Here is an 8,975-nt window from a genome sequence, read left to right on the forward strand (position 1 = left end):
TTTGCATGTTGAGTCCAGAAATGTGATCCATTCCACAGCTGAGAGGAAGTGCTGACCACATACGGAGCAGCAGGAAGCAGCCGGCTGATGCAACGCTTTCAGATCCAGGGCGGGTGAATAATGTGATGACCGGACGCTCCCAAGTTCAATTTAAAAGTTTAAAAAAAAATCTGCTTTGAATGTCTCAGAGGTGGAAACCTGCATGTGCACGGTGACCGTTCTCCCTGCTGCGCAATCCTCCACAGCCGCATGGCCTTTAGAACCAAAACACATTTCAAAATAAAAGCACTGAAAGGCCAAGTTTTGATTCATTTGATCTAGGCTTTACTTTTATTTTGAAATCTGCTGCTGCTGCTGCTGCTGTGACTTTTTCATATTTCAAAATTAAATGACATGGAATCAGATTTTTTGAGTCGCTGTATGTGCAGGAAATGAACATGTTAGATCTGATAAATCATGTATCGATCTGTCAGTGGAAATGGACGCTCTGCTTAACGACACCTTTAACCCTCCTATAAAAACACTCCACAGTGCGATGCTGCTGGGGCCCCTCGATGATGTCAACTGTAGCTAGCGTCTACCGATTGCCTGCATTTGAGAAATTTAGGGAACAACGGTACATTGTGACGTCTACATAGTCTGCATGTGGAGGGGTTCTTCGACGGGCTTCTTTGCCCGTGACCCTCCAGACTCTAGGTTCGCCACTGGACGCTTCGTTATATTAATAAGTGAGTTTGAAACAGTGAAACTTTGGTATAAATCCTGCATCATAGTGACGAGATGTTGTTGTAAATCCTTTGTGGTACTGGAAACAGTCGAGTAGCATCAGACTCCGGTGTCATAAAAAGAGAAAAACAGTGTCTATAACTCCAGATATGAGCAAATAAACCTGATTAGCAGCCACATGCTACAATAAGACGGAGAGAGATAATTTAGAAAATAAAACTATTTTATCTCCAGATACAGTGAGAGCAGAGATATCGATGTAACCGTCAGTCCGTCGCCTCGTGTAGTGACGGAGCGAGCGTGGACCTGCTGATGCAGGGGGAGTCGTGCCGCTCACTGTTTCTGAGGCTGTGTCATCTCTGCTTCTATTTGCAAGGTGTTTATTCTGTCAACGACTTGGGTGTTTGCCCAGCTGGCACCGACTCCGGCTCTGGCAGCGCCAATGCACCACCTCCCCTAGGGGGCAGAGGGATCTAGGGCCTCATGGACTCACGGAAGGGGAGGGAGGGGGGGGGTTGGGTGGAGTCACGATAGCTAAATAGAGGGAGCAAGATGCCCGTCCTCCCTCCCCCTCCTCCTCCTCCTCTTCACCACCCCTCTGCGCCATCTCCACCCTTCTGCCCCGCACTCTTTACCACAGAGCATGTGCGGCGTCTGCTGAGGCGGCGGCGGCAAGCCGACCTGCATGAGTGTGTATCGGTGCCAGTCCAAAAGCTGCCACCGCCACCATCAAAGCACCCCCCCACCCCCCCCAACCCCACCACACCACCACCACCACCACCACCACCACCACCTCCCCTCCCCCAGCCAAAGTGGGTCGGCTTAGCTCCCACATAATCCCTATTGACTGCCTCTTGCTTTGTCTGCCAATTCCCAGCATTGGATTTGTCTCACTCGATGATGCGCTCCACTCCACTTCTCCCACATTAATCCATACTGTTATTACTTTTCAATACCAACACTAATTATTGCCCTCCCCACATACCCATCCAGCACCACCCTGACATTGCCACACATACCGTTTTGGACGTGAAACAACAGCAAAATAAGAACAAATGAGTTAAGAGCCATTGACGAGGGGCCAAGGATGACAGCAAAGGAGTTAATTCCATCCTTTAGCTGCTGATGACTCAACTGGCGGCTGCAAAGCGAGTGTGAAATGCAACGTGGCGTGCAGCGCTGGGCGCTGCGGCGGCGCGGTGACACGGAGAGGCCATCCCCGCCACGCTGCAGTCACAGACATGGCAGCTCTGAGGGACAACCTGCGTCTGTGTGTGTGTCTGCCACAATCCTCTTCTTTTTGTTTACAGGGTTTGATGCAATTACCACCGTCCCCCCCAAAAAATAACCTGTCAATCAAACATCACCGCCGCCATCGTCACTGCTGCAGGGTCACGTGTGAATACCGGCTGACATCACAACCACAGTAAATAAGGTGAAGCAGTTTGTTACATGGAGTAAAACCACATGATTTCACACGCCGACCTCTCTGAACACACGACGTCAGGATTTCCATCGACAGACTCTGTAGGTTTAATTACATCACACTGCATTAGTTTCCATCAGCTCTGAAGAAAATATAACGGTGACACTGAGTCAGTGAGTTTGTTGTACTCAGGCCTGGAAGTTACAAATTACATTTACTCTCGTCACAGTGACAAAGTTTTTGTGTATTCGCACTTTTTTTAAGTGTTTTTAAAAGTCGCATCAAACGGAGGCGGAACGGAGACGCTGGATAATCATGTACAGAACTTCATTTAAGAAAACAAACAATATGAACAATAATCCTACGCGTGCGTAACGGCCTCTGTCTTACAGGAAGTTACTGTGGACGACGACGGACTCCCACGGCGCCAGGAGAACGAGCTGAATCAGGTTCTGGATACATAGACTGAAGGTGATACCCCCCCCCCCAGAAGAGGTTCCAGGCCCTGACCCAGACTCTGTTGTCATGGTGTGTGTGTGTGTGTGTGTGTGTGTGTGTGTGTGTGTGTGTGTGTGTGTTTTGGTGCATGTTTAGTGTCTTTGCACCTTGACCGTTAAATCTTGCGATTACACCATAAGCGTCCTCGGCGGCTCCGTGGGGAGGGGGGGGGGGGGGGGGGGCCTCTGACCAGGTTTACCTGTCTCCTGGAGCTCCGGTGGTGCCCAGGCCTCCAGGACAGGTTGTCCATCTGTCACTGATCCCAGATGAGTCCTGTTAAGCAGCTTTGCATCAGGCCCAGCCAGTGGTGGCCATAGCTCAAAGAAGCTGCCACTGGCCCAGCTTCCTGCAAGTGTGTGTGTGTGTGTGTGTGTGTGTTTGTTAGGAGTTTTATTCTGGTCAGTAGAAGTCTGGATTCTGGTGTCTGCTGCCTCACTCTGCTGTAGGCTCAGCTTTGGTTCAGGTGGTGTTTGGATTGGTACACACACACACACACACACACAAATACACGCACACGTAACTGATGTTACCTGCAGCTTCTTCAAACTCCTGAACAACATGAACGACTTTAAACGGAGCGTCGTCCATTAAAACTGAAGCCGCTGCAGATTCCTCACATTCAGACACCGATCTAGAGACACTTGATGTTTCCATGGCGTCAGGAGGAGACGGAGATGACCTCTGTTGACCCTTGAACACAACAAGGGAAAATTGTTGACAGTGAAATACAGCAGATCGTCCCATTCCCAGATATATTGATTATCTATTGCTGACAATCCAGACAATGATTTCAACCTGCTAACCAGCTGGTTAGGAGGGGGAGGAGCCAGCTAGCTACAGGTAAAGATTCACCTAATGCAACGCTGTCACTAGAAACCTTTGTTCCTCAGCTTCTGAAGCAGATAGAGACAAGAAATAAAAACCATGTGAGAGCTGAAACCTTCGGCTTTTATTGTAAATGATTGGCTGGATAGAAGTCAGACAATAATCCATATTTTAATGCTACCTGTTGTCAGGGCTGTTTCCGTGTGTTTGAGTTTTCCTGGTTGTGTTTTCGATGCAGTTTTGGAAGTGAGATACCTGTCGCACAGAGACTGTGTGTGAACAGGTTTGAAGTCGACTCAGTTGGTTACGAATTGTAAAGGAAAGTTAAATAATTGATTCAGGATCAGATTCAGATTTGGAAACTTTTCGTCTCAATTCTTTTGTGTAAATCTGTTTCCATGTCGTCTCTGAAGAGTCGTCCTGCACAAAACCAGGTCCTGGTTCAGATTGTGACCACAGGTCCGAGGTCAGATTTTCTGCAGACTCTCCAGACGACACGCAGCGACGGGCGTGCGGAAGTGGAGAGAGAAGAATTTCAGACCTGGATGAACGTCAGCTCGTACATAAACCACGTCTGAGCGTGACGGAATCACTGGCTGGAGTGTTGATGTTTCCTGTTGGTTCATATTGTTGGAGGACTGAACGCTGAGCACAGACACACACACACACACACACACACACTCTCTCTCTCTCTCTCCAGGAACAAAACAAAGCAATGCTATGGGAGGATAGCTGGAGCTCCACTCCACTGGCTGAGCATGTATAAAGCCTGGATATAAAGCCTGGATACACACACACACACCCACACACACACACACACACATACTATGGATTTACAGGTTCAAGGACCTGAGGCGGGAGCAGGAATGTGTGTGTGTGTGTGTGTGTGTGTGTGTGTGTGTGTGAGTGTGTCCAGTTGCCCGGCCTCCATCTGATGGCAGGTTCCCTTTAATGGCCAGGCAGCGCAGACAGAGACAGCAAACAACCTGCCTTTGTCTTATCACCAGCGGGTAGCTGCCCAGGCTAACAACCGCCTCCTTCCCCCAACACACACACACACACACACACACACACACACACACGTCACTCCACCTGACAAGTCCAATTTCCTGTGCTGCGACAAAGTTTAGGTTTGACCCATTTCATCCCCAGAATAAACACAACACGTTGACTGTCCCTGTCAAAGTGCTGCTTCTGTCAACCCTCAGTTTATCTGTGCTAAAGAGTTAGCATATAAACAGTTCATGCATGTTAATACTGTCACACTGAGCGGGTCAGAGCCCAGATGATTCTGTGGTGTTGGTGGGACGTCGTGGTTTTCTGTGACCGTGGAAAAACCAAGTGGAGGTGTGACCCTGAGCTTCACCCGCCAGCTTGTGTTTACGTGTTGATGTTTGTGGCGATGATTGGCCATAGACCATAATCAATAAATTTGTCTTCATTTTATTCTGTCGTGAATCAGTCATTAGCAACATCATCGTCCTCTGGGAACGGTGTTGCCCGTTAACATAACGACCGTAGGTCCGGCACTCCCTCTCTGTTGGCTCTGTTTTTGGTCCCCACCAACTCCTGACTGCACCACCCATAGGAGCGTCTCCTGAAACAGCGGGCAGGCGTACCGCACCTTGGTTGTCACGGTTACAATAATAAACAAATCGTGGCTTGGTTAGCTTTAGGAAAAGATGGTGATTTGGGTTCAAACTAGTACTTCCTGAACAGTAGACGATCTTTGTTGTCATGGTTACAGTGATAAGAAGTGTAACATGTGTTGTGGACTTTCTCTCTCTTTATCCTACGTCACCGACACTCTTCCCTTCGCTCCTGTCGTAATTACTACGACCACTAGATGTCGCCTAGCAACAAAACGTAACTGTGGGTCATAATAAGCCTGTGGGCTCGCTGTCTCCCTGCTGGAGATATCTGGCTCTTTAGTGGCTCAACGCTCCTCCACGTTCATCAGCTGCTCTCTGACTGTCGTCTGGTTTAACAGATGTTGATCTTTCTCTGTGGAAACAACGTGTTCAGAGCGGCGCCGCTGAAGCCGCTGGACAGATGAACACTGAGCTGAAACGTTGTTTTGACGGTGATATTATAAAAATATTGATTATAGCAGCTTTAAAGACTGATCAGTTACAATGCTCTCGCTCATACACGGGTACAGCAGAAGACTGAGCCGAAAGGTCAAACCACAGACCCACAGAGTGAGACGCACAACAGACCACTAAGACAATAATTGCAGGGAAACTGTCTCTGTTTGTTTCCCACATCAACATCAACAGTGCAGCGCTCTGACATGTGAAAGAGCTTCTGCCACTTTGCTGCCACTTCCTTTCAGATTCCTTTGAGCGACACATCACAGCATCTGACTTAAAATACAAGCTCTCTGAGGTTGGACCTATTGTGTGACAGCGTGTGTGTCTGTGTGTGTTTCTGACTCGTTATGATGGCTACAGCCTTTCCCCTAGCATCAGTAATGGTGCTGTGTGTGTGTGTGTGTGTGTGTGTGTTGTGTGTGTGTGTGTGTGTGTGTGTGTGCATGGATGAATATTGTGGTGGTGAGTTTGTGTGAACGTGGTTGTATTTGTGTGTTGGGGGGAGTCAAGGTGCAGTGGAGCAGATAGCTCAGCTCTATGCATACTAAAACCACCATCGCCACCGGCAGCAAAGATAGAGCTGTGGGGTTGGAGGGGGGTGGGGGTGGAGAGGCGAGGGGGTACGCGGGTGGAGAGAGGGGTGAGGGGAGGGAGGCGAGGAAAGGAGGGAGCGACATAGCACCCCAGGGAGACCCTTCCTTATCGCACCTCTCGGCTCAGTTTATCTGATTACACACAACCGGGAAGACAGAGGTAGAGAGAGGCAGAGGAGAGAGAGGGAGAGAGGGGGGGGGGGGGGTGGAGTACTGAGGGTCGGTGGTGATGGTCAAACTTGGTCAAAATCATCGGCTTCACTGGTTTTTCCAGATTGTTTCTTAATCAGTGTTTAATGTGTTTGAAACATTATTAAAGGTGACATCATTACTGTAGTCCCATGAGACCGGACCGGACACTGATCCTGGATTCAAATAGTTGGCTCTGATTGGCTCCCACAGTGTTAATGATACACACCTCCAACCAAGAACAATAATGTTATCACAACAGAACCATTAAAAAGCAGGAGCCGCATTATTGGTGCCTTGAATCATCATGTTCATTTTTGTTAGTTTACTTATTCGAATTCAAACAGTTTAGTGTCTCACAGGCAGAGAGAATAACGCTGATGAGGTCATAGTGATGTCATCGGGGTCCTGTGCCTAACCCTAACCCTAACCCTCCACACAGGCCGAACCGAAATGCGACGGCCTGGTCTACGGAGGATTTTGTCTTCGCGTCACCGGCTGTGTCGTGGCTCCTGTCGCCTAGCAACCCTCACAACATGACTTTTTTTTGACAGAAACTTGAAGGTTTAACTCCTTTCTTCCACCCTGAGACTTTCAGTGCTGTTTACTGACGTATTATTTTCATTACCGGCGCGCAAGTAATGTTGGGATATGTTGGTGCACGAAGGACACATTTGAAGGAGCCTTCGAATCCGGTGCGGCCTCGTCGCTCCGCTGTGGCGCTGCCTCTGAACTGGGACGCGGCTTACTCTTTCTTCAGGATGGCTGTTTTATAAATTGGTGATGTGAAGTTTGAAAGACATCTGCATTTACCAGGCAAGAGGCGTCTAATGAAATCACAGTATTATGGAGGTATTATGTAGGATTCAGTGTGTTTGGAGGTAAAAGTCAGGACATCTGGGACATCGACGCGTCTCATGTGACTCCCTGAAATCTGTGGAAGTCAGACACTAAGTTATTGAGCTTTAATCTGCAAAGTAACAGCTGTCAAATACATGAGTGAAAGTAAAAGAATGAAGTAGAATAAGTGGAATTCAGTTTAAATGTGCTGAACTTTGCAGTAAAATGATAATTCTCTGGCGACTGTTTTAAATCAGCGACGTGCTCTTTGTCTTTCAGACGTCCCGCTGACATTTTGGTTCACGCGCGGCGTCTTCCACACGCACTAAAAACATCAGTGTCACGTCGGCGATGTGCCGTCAAAGTCTGTGACAAAATTCATACAGATCTCTTCGGGAATATAATTATTGCTGGGTACACACTGAACATTTGGAAATGATCCAAATCCAATTAACAAAGAAGGTAGGTACATGAACCCAAAATGGAAATGAATGTTTGCAATGTAAATACAAATTGGCTTAGAGGAGAACATGATCGTACAAAGGGTTCCAAAAAAGATGAACAAAAAGAGAAAGAAAAATAAATGATCTAGAAAGTAGACTTTGGTGAGGCTGCACACACAGTGAACACACTTGAACATGTATTGTCATGTGGTTTGTTTGTGATTAAATATAATAAGAAATTAAAAAATACAGAGAGCGGGAGAGATGCTTCATTTCCACATTTTCCCTCCATTTCCCATCTGTGTTCAGTCTGGTCTCATCATCTACAGCCTGGAGGGGATGGAGGGGGTCTAAGTGTGTGTGTGTGTGTGTGTGTGTGTGTGTGTGTGTGTGTGCACACATGCACATGCTTGTGCACATGCATGTGTGTGTGTGTTTGAGAGAATGATAAGGTTTTGAGGTCTTTTTGAACGAGTGTCTGTAGAAAAGAGCAGAAGGAAGAAGTGTGTTGAGTCTGCATGAGTGCGTGTGTGTGTGTGTGTGTGTGTGTGTGTGTGTGTGTGTGTGTGTGTGTGCAGGGACATCCTCGTCAGTGAGAGGGCCCAGGGGACGGCCTGGCCTCCTCAGCCTCCTCATGATGATTGATGCTGGCGGGCCCCACACGCCCCGGCCGCCCAGCTAAATTAAAAGCCTATTTTGTAAAGTTGTAAAGAGAACAGAATGGTTGGAGGGTTGGTGTGTGTGTGTGTGTGTGTGTGTGTGTGTGTGTGTGTGTGTGTGTGTGGGTGTGTGGGTGGGTGGGTCACAGCCGGGGCGCTCTCCAGTGTCTTTAGTATCATCAACCCCTCAGAGGATAGCCAGAAGGGGGTCTCCTCCATGCCTGATGCTCTCTGTCTCTCGCTCTCTGTCTCATTCACACACACACACACACACACACACACACACACACACACACACACACACACACACACACACACACAGAAACTAAACACACAAAAATGTACCCCAGTCTCAAAGTCTTTAGATCAGTAAATTACCAGCGAGTGCAGCTTTTACAGAATTAAACACAGACACAGCATCAGTCTGCAACACTGTCCATTTACACTGTGTGTGTGTGTGTGTGTGTGTGTGTGTGTGTGTGTGTGTGTGTGTGTGTTGGCACCTGCAGGAGATTTCTTTTGTGATAAATGTCACATACAGTCTTTATGAGTAAAAAAAGACAGTTATGAAATATTCCGTTTACAGTTTAAATGACAACAATGATCAGAAAATGTATTTTTACTGTAATCCTTCACAGCTGTTCAACTATCAGGTGAGTGAGGTCAGTTATTGTTTGTTTGTT

General features: G+C 47.7%; 1 long non-coding RNA gene across 1 annotated transcript in view; it reads left to right on the forward strand.

Moving 5' to 3' along the window:
• LOC130167298 (uncharacterized) overlaps positions 1-2,635 on the forward strand; it is a 9,711-nt gene extending 7,076 nt beyond the window's left edge. Inside the window, exons 2-3 of the long non-coding RNA XR_008827260.1 lie at positions 2,037-2,161; positions 2,545-2,635. This is a non-coding gene — a long non-coding RNA (uncharacterized LOC130167298). The remainder of the gene's footprint in view (positions 1-2,036; positions 2,162-2,544) is intronic.
• The last annotated feature ends 6,340 nt before the right edge of the window (positions 2,636-8,975 follow it).

The sequence above is a fragment of the Seriola aureovittata genome, chromosome 4 (genome assembly GCF_021018895.1).
Source record: "Seriola aureovittata isolate HTS-2021-v1 ecotype China chromosome 4, ASM2101889v1, whole genome shotgun sequence".
Classification (NCBI taxonomy): domain Eukaryota; kingdom Metazoa; phylum Chordata; class Actinopteri; order Carangiformes; family Carangidae; genus Seriola; species Seriola aureovittata.